The 12,717-nt window shown below is 40.2% G+C and overlaps 1 protein-coding gene across 2 annotated transcripts in view; it reads left to right on the top strand.

Moving 5' to 3' along the window:
- b3galt1b (UDP-Gal:betaGlcNAc beta 1,3-galactosyltransferase, polypeptide 1b) overlaps positions 1 to 12,717 on the top strand; it is a 303,243-nt gene that overhangs the window by 179,151 nt on the left and 111,375 nt on the right. For both annotated transcript variants that reach the window (XM_079821412.1, XM_079821411.1), the window contains exon 3: positions 9,128 to 9,196. The gene's annotated coding sequence lies outside the window, so the exon portion shown is untranslated. The remainder of the gene's footprint in view (positions 1 to 9,127; positions 9,197 to 12,717) is intronic.

The raw sequence follows: 12,717 nt of genomic DNA, 5'->3' as shown, positions 1-12,717 counted from the left end.
AGTGTTACATACGATGCTGAACCTGATTTACTGATGAGGGTTGCATGCTCATATTATGCCTGAATATTCAAAACATCATGTAATCAATATTGTATGTATGCAATGTCTGTCTTATGGAAGCCCTGTATAATTAGGGGCCTAAAGGCACTTTTTGTATTGACATAGGATACATTGTTGTTGTTTAAAACAGCTGAACGGAGCACAACATGCTTCATGTTTTTAAGAAGTTGCAAGGCTGAGACAAATAGCAAGATGCAACATAACAGCGAACGGTTCACGTCTGCATGTGTACAAATTATTTATACCAGTGCTTCTCAACCAGGGGTCCAGGGCCCACTGGGGGGCCCTAATAAACTTCCACAGGAAGTTACGTTCAGCTTATAAACAGGTGAATATCTATAGCATTTTATTGCACAATACTGTCCTCACAAAACAAATATATTGACAAATATATGACTCACAGACAATGCACAATAATGGGAAAACGGCAGGTGATTTGAACACTGACAGTACTTGTCTTGAAATGTATTATTGGATGGAACAAAGATGGCGCCGCCGTGCTCGGTCGCCGTTCAGGTCGCTCCGCTAAGACTTTGCTTTTATTTATTATTCTACTCTCTTTTACTCTCTATTTTTTCCAACGGATCATCTGCTTTGATCTGTTACGACAGCAAAACACTTCTGGAAATTGGTTACCGCTACACTGACCTGTTTCAGGACACTTTCTCCAATCTTCCATCTGAGATTCGCCGGGACGCCGAGTTGAACAATGGCCACTCGAGTCGACGGCGAAGATTCAAAAAACACCGCGGGAAACGCGCTGGGATCCGCAACAGACTGAGAAAAAGAGCATTCAGTCCTCCTCTCCCGAGCATTTTGCTCGCAAATGTCCAATCCTTGGAGAATAAGATGGACGATCTTAGAGCCAGGATAAGTTTTCAACGGGACATGAGAGACTGCAACATCTATTGTCTGTCCGAAACATGGCTCACGCCAGCGGTCCCGGATACAGCCGTGACGCCGTCCGAGAACTTCTCTGTTTTTCGGATGGACAGAACAGCCGAGGCCGGGAAATCTAAAGGCGGTGGAGTGTGTTTCATGATAAACAAGAAATGGTGCGATCCTAGGAACATCTCCATTCTTTCGCGATCCTGCTCGCCTCACTTGGAACATTTAACTCTCATGTGCCGGCCTTTCTACCTGCCGAGGGAGTTTTCCTCGGTCATCACCACTGCCGTTTATATTCCACCACAAGCAGACACGGGGCTGGCTTTATCTGCCCTCCATGATGTGACCAGCGGCTTCATAAACAAACACCCCGACGCTGCTTTCATCGTCGCGGGTGATTTTAACAAAGCAAACCTAAAGAAAGTATTGCCAAACTTTCACCAGCATGTCTCCTGTCCCACACGAGGAGCAAACACACTGGATCATTGCTACTCTCCGTTTAAGAACGCCTACAAAGCTCGTTCACAGCCAGCTTTTGGCAAATCGGACCATGCCGCCATTTTCCTCACACCGGAATATAAACAAAGGCTCGTTCAAGAGCCCCCGGTGAGGAGGGAAGTCAAACGCTGGTCATCCCATTCAGAGATCACGCTACAGGCAGCTCTTGATGACGTCGACTGGGACATGTTCCGCGCGAGTTCTGAAGACGTCAGCGAGTTCACAGAAGTGGCGCTCTGCTTTATTAACACACTGACAGAGCAAGCCACACAAACAATAACTATAACGTCCTTCCCTAATCAGAAACCGTGGGTGGACAGTTCAATTCGCACTGCAGTAAACTCGCGCACCACCGCTTACAATGCCGGTCTCCTAACGGGGGATATGAGGGAGTACAAAGCTTCATGTTACGCTCTCCGGCGCGCCGTTAAAGCCGCAAAACTCCGCTATAAAGACCGAGTGGAATCTCATTTCCAACTCAACGACTCCAGGCGGATGTGGCAGGGACTGAGGACCATCTGTGCTTTTGGAACTAAATCCTCTGCAGAGGTGAGAGCTGATCCGTTACTGGTGAACGAGTTAAACTCTTTCTACGCTCGCTTTGATGGTAATCGCGGCAGCGCGACTCCGGCGAGTGACGCGTCAGAGAGAGTCCCTCAGAGCAGCAACGGTCACGTGATCTCTGTCTCGGAGGACGAGGTTCGGAGGGCACTCAAACGTGTGGATGTCAGGAAAGCTGCTGGGCCGGATGGTATTTCAGGTCGTGTTCTGCGGTCCTGTGCTGATCAGCTCGCAGGGCTCTTTACATCCATATTCAACGAGTCCCTTGCTACATCTGTTGTCCCCACCTCCTTCAAACGATCCTCCATCATCCCTGTACCTAAGATCAGTAAACCCTCTTGCCTAAATGACTATCGTCCAGTGGCTCTCACATCTTTAGTCATGAAGGTCTTTGAGAGACTCATTAAAAACAACATTTGCTCCTCCATTCCTGACACTTTGGACCCTCTTCAGTTTGCCTATCGTCCCAATAGATCGACTGAAGATGCCATTTCTCACGTCCTTCACTCCTGCCTCACTCACATCGACAGCAAAAGTGGGAACTATGTCAGGCTGCTATTTATTGACTATAGCTCAGCCTTTAACACCATAGTTCCCATTAAGCTAACACACAAACTCCTGGATCTAGGCCTGAATTCTTCTCTCTGCCTCTGGATTGAAGATTTCCTCACTGGCAGACCCCAGGCGGTGAGAGTAGGCCAGTTCACCTCCACCTCCATCACCCTGAGTGTTGGAGCTCCACAGGGCTGTGTGCTGAGTCCCCTGCTCTACTCTCTCTACACCCATGACTGTTTGTCCACACACAGCTCCACCTCGATCATCAAGTTTGCTGATGATACTGTTGTCCTGGGTCTCATCTCCAACAACAATGAGACGGCATACTTGGACGAAGTGGAGCAACTGACATCATGGTGCCAGGACAACTGTCTCTCTCTGAATGTTAACAAGACCAAAGAACTGATTGTGGACTTCAGGAAGAGACAGCATCGGTCATACTCCCCTCTCATGATCAGCGGGACACCGGTAGAGAGAGTGAGCAGCTTCAAATACCTGGGTGTGAACATCTCCGAGGATCTGACCTGGACTACACACATCCAGACACAGGTGAAAAAAGCCAGGCAAAGACTGTACCACCTGCGCCAGCTGAGGAAATTCAGGGTTTCACCAGCCATCCTGAAAACTTTCTATCGAGGGGCGATAGAAAGTGTCCTGACTCAGTGCATCACAGCGTGGTACGGGAACAGCACCAGTCACGACTGCAAAGCCCTGCAAAGAGTGGTGCGCTTATCCGAGCGCATCTCAGGCTCAGCTCTCCCGTCTCTGCAGGACATCTTCACCAAACGCTGCAGAGGTAGAGCTACTAAAATCATCAGAGACATTAATCACCCTGCAAACTCTCACTTCACCCTGCTGCCATCTGGTAAACGCTTCCGTAGCCTGATGGCAAAGACTGAAAGACTCAGGAGGAGTTTCTTCCCCCAGGCCATCAGACTCCTGAACTCAGTCACGTGACTTCACTTCACCCCCGCACACGCATAAACATACGGTCTTTCAACATTAACATCCACATACTGCAATTGCACTGCACTTTACTTTACGTCCCTATTGTTACTGCGTAACAACCTGTAATAAACCTTGCACATTATACTTCTTTATATATACATATTATATATTTTATGTTAACCACTTATTTTTAAGTCTACAGTTTATCTCACTTATCATCCACATATTTTTTATATTTTTATTTTTATCTTATTTCCTATTTTTATCTTTTACTTGATTTATTTATAATTCTACTTATGTTAATACTTTTTATTCTAACTTTATTCTATTTCTATTTAATTTCTTGTAACTGTTATTTGCACTGTCCATGGAGCGGACCTGTTTACATTTCACTGCCAGTTGTATATTGTGTATATAACTGTGTATGTGACAAATAAAACTCTTGAATCTTGAATCTTGAATCTTATTGAAGGCTGTAGTGGTGGTCGAAGAGAATGAATTTAGAGATGAGACTTTTCGGAGAGCGTTTTATTGTGCAGATAGTACTGCTAAAGCATGGCACAGTAAAGTCAGCCACATAGTTTTTACAAAAAAAAACATATTAAAGATATAAAAATCTTGATAAGCTAGAACTCACTTAACCCTCTGGGGCTCTTCGGTCATTTCTGACCCGAATTTTTTTAAATAAATTTTTTTTTTAAATCGGAGCTTCATCGGAATGGTCCGAACCTTGGTGACTTTATTGGTACTTGGTATATGAACACCCAAAAATTGGATTTGAAAAGTCTAAGTTGTCGTAAAAAAATAGTCACACTCAGGACCTTCGGGTCAAAAATGACCCCCATAGGAAATTAATGGGAAATTGGCAAAAATATGAAAATACAGAGTTTTTTTTTGTGCATACAATCTACAAATCAGCCAGGATGCAGAAAAAAGGACTCAACAGTGAAGGGGTGAATCTCTAAAACATCAAGAGTGCAAAACAGACAAAAAAACTCGGTTCTTTGACTAAGGTGCTATAGAGCACCTCTGAAAAACCAGCTTGATTTTTCGTTTTCTGTTTCACGGGTAAAAAACGGATAAATGACTTCAAAATTCGGTCATGGGCGGTCATGAGACACCCCTTTCCGCCGATTGGTCAGGCAAATCTGAGCATGTGACGTCATCAGCCCTTCCTCAGGTCTGTGTAACAAAATAATAAGGTGTGTTGGACATCGGCTGCGGCTGGATGCAACTGATCGGCAAGAGTAGCCGCGTGCAGGCGGGGAGGAGCTGCAAACGGAGACGTGAAGTCGGACACTTTCAGCTTCCCGCAGTGACGCTCGTGCTGTGTTTGCATACTTTATCACAGCTGACCTGAAATAAATGCAATATTTGGCAATACACAGATGTTTCAGATACATTATTGTCATGTAATACTTTATGCACTGCTTAATACAGCGTGTGTTTGTACAAGAATAAAGTTCAACATAAAAGCCATACACTATCAATGAAGTGGGGTCTACGTTTTTTATCAGTTTTATTTTGATAAACATGACAATATAACATCGCGACTACATGAAATGAGGTTTTACTGTTATAAAAAACAGATTTGTGCGCATTAGTGGAGCTGAGGGTTTTAGAATAAAGCCTCGTGCAGCCGCTATGGAGAAACTGCACCGGCTGTATTAGCCGACTGCTCTGGAATCGCACTCGCGGCACTTTGTTGACATACGTCACAGTCACGTGGCATCAAAATTTTTAACCGGCTTATATCAGAAACTATTAAATATTAATCTGCTCCCCGCTGGATTTATTTAGCTGTGTGGAGTAGGCGCAAGACAGCGAAGATCGGGTGTGACCAATGTTCAGACAAGTGTCAATACACAGCAGTCATAACGTTTCTTTACAATACGCTCAGTTTTGGACAAGGGATGGTCATTGCAAATACTGTAATACATATCGGCATATGGGTAGCGATGATGTTGATTTTAAATATGACTGTAACTGTAATCATAGCCGCGAGCGAGAGAGAGCTAGACAGCGAGCAAGATGATTGACAGGACGATAGCGGAGGCAAGCGCAAGATAACTTTTGTTAATAAAAAATATTTATTTGTTTAATGGGCTAGAGTCTGGGAAAACGCCCCCCTTAAGGAAAATGTGACATTACAGTGAAACAAAACATAAATGTGACTAGAATAGCCATCCCGGTTTTGAGTGACTATGGCAGGAGTTATTCACCAAATATTAAAATTGCTCAGCCTTCATAATTAATTAGTATTTTGACTGAAAATATTTTTGTACAAAGGGGGCGTTTTGCCCCAGCGGCGGGGTAAAACGCCCCCCTAAGGTGGGGTAAAATGCCCCCTTTCTTACCAACCAGTTTGCTTCATAGATCAACAGCAAAATGAACAGACAAATTTTTAATCTCTAAAAGTAAAAGGCAAGTAATGTATCAACATGTATAGGCCTATATATATTAATATTTATTTAAGGTATGTCCAACATATCCAATTTTTTTACATTTAAATGTATACATGTAACTAATAAATAAATACATAAATAAATATTAAACTTATAAATTTGTATATTTATGTAGTGGAATATATTCAATAAATGCATTAAAAGCCACTATGTTTTATCATTGGGTCACCTAACCACCTTCCATCAGTGAGCTAACTGTGCTATCAAGCTAGCCTAATGCTCACTTGAGGTAATTTTTTTTTTTTTTTCAAATATTTTGATTTTACCACCTAGTTATACTGCATTAAGTGTAAAACAAAGGATTTGATAGACAGAAATAGGTTATTATAGAAATTATGATGGAGAGAAACTATGCCCTCAGCGTAATGGCCGTTTTACCCCACATCTATGACTTTAAAAAAAAGAAGTTTAATTTTTTAAATATAATTATATTCCTTATAAATAACATATCCTCTCAAACTACATACTTCACTATTCATCCATCATACATCACTGTGATATCCTGCAGAACAATATTCTCTTAAACACTGTTTTACTAATATCTGAAAATTATAGCGTTTACCATGTAATCCTCTTCTCTTCAAATACGTAGCTGGTGTCAGCTTCTCCAAGGAGATTTGTTTATCCCCGTTGTCAAACGTAGTGCGTAGTGGGGCGTGTTACCCCAGAGGGGCGTTTTACCCCATGCACTCCACCCTAATAGTTTGTCTTTGTTTTATTGTGGTTGTTTTCAATCAAATAATAGTGAACCACAAACTGAGCATTAATTTTGTTTTAAAGGGGAATTTCCAAAGATCTTTTATTTATTAATGTGAGTAATTTGTGTCATCCGTATTATTCGTTTTTTAATTAAAGTTTAATATAGCTACGCAGGGTTTTTTTTATTGTACAAATTTTTTGTAGTTGAGCTTTCATTAAAAATGGTAATGAACAAAAAAGAAGTTTGAGGGGGAAATTCATGGTCTATGTGTTATAATGCGGGTGTATCATGTAATTTGCTTATTCGTTTTGTTAATTACGAATAATGTTAATAATAATTTTTTTGTTCAAAGAGTGAAGGAAGATCAAAATAACCTCTACAGATGCTGAACGTCATTGACGTCATCTTTTCTTGATAAATGTATGGATAACACAAGTTATGGTGTTAATTAATTTAATTAATTAGTGGGAAAATTGAGTTTAAGGGATATATGTGACGGTAGGTTAACCTTGCTTTCTGGAATACACCCCCGTGTTCGTGTGGACAGGGCTTAAGTTTGTTTTCATTCAATCTCATGTGTTCCTTTTGATTTTCCCGCCACTCATTTGTTACCATGGTCACCATCATTATGAGGTAGTTTGGTTCAGCTGTGTTCTATTAATCATCTTGTTTGAGTTCCTATTAAAGTTGTACCTTCACGTTCATTCTTTGTCTGCTCACGGTCAGTGTGTGTTGCTCCGGCCTGTTTTGTGGATCATTGATATTAAACTCGTGTTGGAACTATAATCTTCATCTTTGTCTGCCTTCCTGCAACCACCCATGACAGTTATAAGGTGGTTATTTTAGTATTTTCAAATTTTTTCAATCTTAATTTAAATTTTAAGTAGTTTTGTATGTTTGTCATCTTATTAATCTTTTTTTTTTATTTTTTATTTTTTTTTATTGTTGTTGTATTGCAATATGTATGACCATTTTATTTCAATCAGTCATTTTAGTACTCCTTAAACTTCAACTTATTTTAGTTAGTTGCCAAGGGAACATTTTTAAATACCACTTAATTTAAGTGCTTATGCTACAATTTTTTTTTTTAAATTTTAGCTATAATGATAACACTGGTCCTTGAAAAGTCTGCGAGTTGACAAGGTCTGTGAAACTTTGATCAGCATTGAAATTGGCTCGTTTTAATCGCTCAAATCCTCTAAAGTCTCTGCTCTCATCCTGGCACTGGCTGAGATATTTACATTTCACAGGCCGGAGCTGTGGCAGTTTATTTCAGCATCTCGGATGAATTGCCGCATTGATTGTTGCCTGCTTATGACACACTGTTAGATTGGCAGTTGTACAATGTCAGCTAAGTTATGTTTCAACAGCATCTGTGTATTCAGACTTTTGTGATAAAACATAAGCACAGTCTCGCAGGAAGCAATGAAAAGCTTAATTTGTTTTTGTAATATCTTGAGTTATGAGAGCTGTTATTCACTTGTATGCTCATAGCAGAATCTGTAGGGAGTGCGAGTACATGATTATAATCATCAATATGCTCTAGTCATGTTCTTTTGCGCAGCCACAGAGGGCCAAAGCTTTGAGTTCAATAATGCAATATTCAAAGAGTCGATTATGTACATTGTAGAGCTGCATTAAATTAAAGAAACAAAGCTGAAGGTGATTACTTCAAAATAGTGTCGGTTGAATTTCGAAAGATTGCTGGTGAAGTTTCTGCTTTAGTAAATTTCATTATCAGTGAGCACAATGAGATTATGAAATGCAAATGTTTTCTAATGCATTTCGTTTGTTTTTGCTGTGATATTGTTGCCTGTTGTCAAAGTATTTGAAATGCAGGAATGAATACACTACCATTCAAATGTTTGTACCTTTTTTAATGCTTTTTTGCATTAAATTGATCAAAAGTGACAGTAAAGACATGTACAATGTTACAAAACAAGAAATGCTGTTCTTTTGAGTTTTCAATTCATCAAAGTGTCCTGAAAAATATTAATCGGCAATTAAAATATTAAGGTTTTCAACATTGGTAGTAATAACCAATGCTTCTTGAGTGATTCCTTCACAGAAATAAACTGCTTTTAAAAGTATATTTAAACAGAATCTTACAGATTAGTATTTATAGAATTTTAAATTGATAATAGTCATTTTGTTACTGCATAGGAGAGAAAAAAAAAAAAATCTAACAGACCCCAAACTTTTGAATGGCAGTGTTGCTCGACCCTCATGACAAGAATTTTTAAAGCAGTGGTTCTGGTTCAATAAATGCAGATTTTTTTTATTTTATTTGTATTATTATATTTTAAGGACATATTTGTTTACTTTAGTACGATCCAAATCAGTTTTCCTGAAGGAAAATCACTGCTTAACAGAATGTCTGCACACACCACATGTCTATGAATGTGAAACCTGATTTTGAACCAATCAAGTCTTTTTCTTTCCTCCCCACCAGGGCACTTTCACTTTGAGGATGAGAGCCGAGCATTTCCAGTTCAACCACAGCTGAAATGGCACGGCACAAGTAAGTCCTTCCCTCTTTTTTGAAGCTAGAGCTTTCATAACTATTAACCTTCACTAGCTGACGAGTGGCCAGATTTACTAAACAGGGCAAATTAACGTGAGAGGGTATTTCCAAAAAAATGCTGATGGGAATGGGAAGTTCTGCGTGTAATCTACTGACGACACGCAAATCAACCCTCATCCTTCCCTCGGGTCATTTTGACCCGCAAGTCATTTTTAAAAATAATAAAAAAATTGAGTGTTCATCGGAGTGGTCCAAGACCCTATGACTTTTGTCGTACTTGAACCATGAATACACAAAAAAAAATGTACTGGATTCGAGGAGTTTTGTGATTAAAATTTTTTTTTAAGTAACAAATCCTTCCCTCACGGGTCAATTTGACCCCCCTTAGGAATGAATGGAATGCAAGGAATGCTTCACTACACATAGAAAAACCTAAAAATGCTTAATTCAAACAAAAAATTCTAAAACTTTATCAAAAAATGATTTTATAATGTCTACATTTGTATCTGAATGAGAGAGAACTGTCTTTAGGACCTGATTTGCTCCATATAGAGCTACAGTATAAGGCAATCTAGTGTCAACAGTCATAAAATATCAAGTTATATTATCTTTTTTTCCAGAAGAGGTCAGCAAGGACACCCAATGTAAGATATTTTGAGCTGAATTAAAAGGGTTATGCATTCAATTGTTATTTTAGTTGAAAGAATGTAAAGAATGTGCTTACATTTATTATTTATTGATCAAATCTAGTAATTTAAAGGTTAAAAAAAATGTATCTCCCAAAAAATTGCATTAAAAATAGAAAAAAATATTATTAAAATTAGATTAAATTAGCTTTTTAGACAAAAAAAGTATAATTTTAGGGCTTCGGGTCATTTTGACCCGCGATGGAAGGATTTGTTACAAAGTGCGCGGGATGGATGAGGGTGAACACAGACGCAGCCGGATAATTTCCATAATGACCAACACAATCTACCAAGAGCAGCACAAATTATCGTCTGGGTTAAAGGGTTAGTTCACCAAAAAATGAAAATTCTGTCATTAATTACTTACCCTCATGTCGTTCGACACCCGTAAGACCTCCGTTCGTCTTCGGAACACAAATGAAGATATTTTAGTTGAAATCTGATGGCTCTGAAAGGCCTCCATTGGCACAATGCACGGTTCACTCTCAAGACCCTTAAAAGTTACTAAAGACGTCGTTACAAAGTCCATCTCACTACAGTGGTTCTAAAATAACTTTATGAATCGGCGAGAATAGTTTTTGTGCGCAAAAAAACAATAAATAACGACTTACATAGTGATGACGATTTCAAAACAAGGCATCATGAAGCGTTATGAATCAATGAGCCGAATCATGATTCGGATCGCGTGTCAAAACGCCAAACTGCTGAAATTTGGTGATTCAAACCGCTGATTCGACTCACTGATTCATAACGCTTCGAAGCTTCATGAGGCCGTGATTTCAACAAAAATATCTTCATTTCTGTTCCGAAGATGAACGGAGGTCTTACGGGTGTCGAACGACATGAGGGTAAGTAATTAATGACAGAATTTTCATTTTTGGGTGAACTAACCCTTTAAGATGTGCTTTTTTTAGGCGGTAAATATTGGCGCAAATGCCAAAAAGTTTACGAGTGCAAACCTTAGTCAATCACCGTGTGTGATTCATTTAAATACTCTCCTCCATAAATACTGCATCTGAAAGGGAAACCCCTACAAATGCATATGCACAACCCATTCTCACTCCCAAGGCGTCAAAATCTGAAGCATGGTCAAGTGCATTTTGCGTCACAATGAAGACGCTAAAGGAACCCCACTATATCGACGCGCAGGTGCTCTTTGCCAAATGCATCAGATCAAGACACATTTAATTCTTTGCATTTGTAAAAGCAGACATGGTTTTATGAATATTTATAGGCTACTTTTATATTTTGGAGCAACTAACCCCACTCCTACCCTAAACTTACCCACTTCTAAACAATATAAAACACATAACAGGCAAATACAAGTACAGTCACAGGTATTTATTGCAAAAACTGTCCAAAAACAGTATAAAAGTATTAACTCATGTTGCATTCAAAGTCTTCTGAAGTCATATGATTTCCTCATGTAAAGAACAGAGTTGATCTTAATGTTTTAATAGTTGAATTGATGATCCCGCCGCTCCGTGAATGCACTCAGTCAAATCTCATTCAAATGATACACATGACTCTTGAGCATGACACAATCACGAGACACACGAGCCAATGACATTATACCATCAAAGCAGACGTAACGTTTCTTTAGCGGCAATTTTTGACATTTTAATGTGTTCTTGATCTTTGGCGGTTGGAGACGTTGATCGCTTTTGGGGATTTTCTTCACACAAATCAATCGTTTGGCCTCGGAATTGTGCATTCAGTCATATCTGCCCGTTATATCCTGTGTTTTATATCATATAATAAACAAATAGGTAGGTTTAGGGATGGAATGTGGTTGGGTTACATGTTCAAACGTGTCTAAATAGTGTAAATAAAATAAAAGTACACTCTAAAAAAAAAGGTTCTATATGGCACCAAAAATGGTTCTTGGCTCGTAATCATAGGGGAACCTTTTTTAGTGCTATATGGCGCCAATTTTGGTGCTTCAGTGGTGCTTCAGCGGTTCTTCAGAGGTGCTATATAGCACCTTAGTCAAAGAACCAGTGAAGAACCACTGAAGCACCAAAATTGGTGCTATATGGTGCTATATGAAGCATCCTGGAACACCTAAAAGACTCTCTACCATCCACATTGGACTCACACCAGTTTGCCTACCGCAGCAATAGGAGCACAGAGGATGCCGTTTCCATGGCACTGCACTCTGTGCTCACTCACCTGGACAATAAAAACACTTATGCACGCATGCTGTTTGTTGACTTCAGCTCAGCATTCAACACTGTCATCCCAACCAAGTTAATAGCCAAACTTGGAGACCTGGGCATCAACACTTCAATGTGTAACTGGATTTTGGACTTCCTAACTGACAGACCCCAGAATGTTCGTTCAGGATTCACCTGCTCCACATCCTTCACTCTTAACACTGGTGTACCACAGGGCTGTGCGCTAAGCCCGTTTCTCTACTCCCTCTTCACCGCCGACTGCAAGCCTGTGTATGGATCTAATTCTATCGTCAAGTTTGCGGACGACACTACGGTGATTGGACTCATCAGCAACAACGATGAGACTGCCTATAGGGAGGAGATCCAGCACCTGGCCACATGGTGCACCGAAAATAACCTGCTCCTCAACACCACCAAAACGAAGGAGCTCATCGTGGACTTCAGGAAGGAGTCAAGAGGCACACACGACACCATCCACATCAATGGAATGGCTGTTGAACGTGTCTCCAGTTTCAAGTTCCTGGGGATCTACATCTGGGCGGACATGTCGTGGACGACCAACACCTCCAGCCTGGTCAAGAAGGCTCACCAGCGCCTCTTCTTCCTGAGGACACTGAGGAAGAATCAGCTCTCCTCGGCTATCCTGGTGAACTTC

The sequence above is a fragment of the Gobio gobio genome (assembly GCF_949357685.1).
Source record: "Gobio gobio genome assembly, chromosome: 7".
NCBI lineage: Eukaryota > Metazoa > Chordata > Actinopteri > Cypriniformes > Gobionidae > Gobio > Gobio gobio.
This window is presented reverse-complemented; position numbering and strand designations above follow the sequence as displayed.